This window comes from Echinops telfairi, unplaced genomic scaffold, assembly GCF_000313985.2.
Source record: "Echinops telfairi isolate 266 unplaced genomic scaffold, ASM31398v2 ScPeMD7_7469;HRSCAF=8507_1, whole genome shotgun sequence".
NCBI lineage: Eukaryota > Metazoa > Chordata > Mammalia > Afrosoricida > Tenrecidae > Echinops > Echinops telfairi.
This window is the reverse complement of record NW_022111373.1, coordinates 43,011,721-43,012,640: the sequence shown is the minus strand read 5'-3', so window position 1 is coordinate 43,012,640 and position 920 is coordinate 43,011,721. Positions and strand designations below refer to the sequence as shown.

At 56.6% G+C, this 920-nt stretch overlaps 1 protein-coding gene and 1 pseudogene across 2 annotated transcripts in view; one reads left to right on the top strand and one right to left on the bottom strand.

The window, feature by feature from the left end:
• Window positions 1–378, bottom strand: part of LOC101643191 — a 49,776-nt pseudogene extending 49,398 nt beyond the window's left edge.
• MACIR (macrophage immunometabolism regulator) overlaps window positions 279–920 on the top strand; it is a 28,438-nt gene continuing 27,796 nt past the window's right edge. Inside the window, exon 1 of one of the 2 annotated variants that reach the window (XM_045285379.1) lies at window positions 279–475. The gene's annotated coding sequence lies outside the window, so the exon portion shown is untranslated. The remainder of the gene's footprint in view (window positions 476–920) is intronic. The other variant, XM_045285377.1, reaches the window with a different exon arrangement.

The following is a 920-nucleotide window of genomic DNA, read 5'->3' as shown; positions in this document are numbered from 1 at the left end:
GCGGGCCTGAAGGCCGCGCCGCCCCGGCGGCAGGACTGCCCGGGACCGATAGCGCGCTTGGGCGCGTCCTGGGAGCTTTATCTTGCCGGCCGCGGTCATCCCTCCCGCATTGGGGGGCGAGGCTCCGCAAGCGCCTGCCGCCCGCTGCGAGTCTGGTGCGGCGGAGGCGGGAGGGCCGGGTGGGCCAGGTGGGCCCGGCGTGACCGTGTGCGCGCGCGCGCTCATTCGGACCGGGCGCCGGGGCTGGCCCGAATCGAAAGCAGCAGATGTCTTTGGGCATCGCCCCACCTGTCGCGGGTGGACTTTGGGTGGAGTGGGAAACGGGAGGAAAAGGGTTTCTCGGCGGGAGTCCGTCAGACCTTGAGCTGGCGGCCCCATTGTGAAGCTGCCACTCTCTCTAGTGGTGGAATCTGCAAATCTCTGCCAGGAGGAGCTGGGAACGCGAAGGGAATGATGGCCACATCCTTTTCCCCTTGTAAGTGTTCCGCATCCTTAGGGACCCCTCCTTCTCCACCCACGCCAGTTTGACCTGGCTGGTGATTTGGGTCGAGCAAGGATTGTGCGTAGGAATTATGCGTATGACTATGGTGCGAGGTAAAACGGGCTAGGACTTTTTTTAATCATTTGAGAAGGAAGAGTGGAGACGGCAGCATTTTGTAATGTGCTTGCTTCGACTAGCTGAAAGAACAGTTCTTACACAACATTCCAGGAGCTACTGTGGTCTAATCACATTTCTCAGATGAGCCACTCAGCAATTCGGGATGTTAGTTGCTTTCCGTGTTGTTTCCAACCCTGTAGAACAGGATAGACAGTTGGGGGATAGAAATTACCCCTCCCCAAAGTTTATTTTTCTATATACTTTATGAATTCAAGGCTTGTGTATACCGCAAAAAGCTTTGGTAGGATTTTCATAAATACTG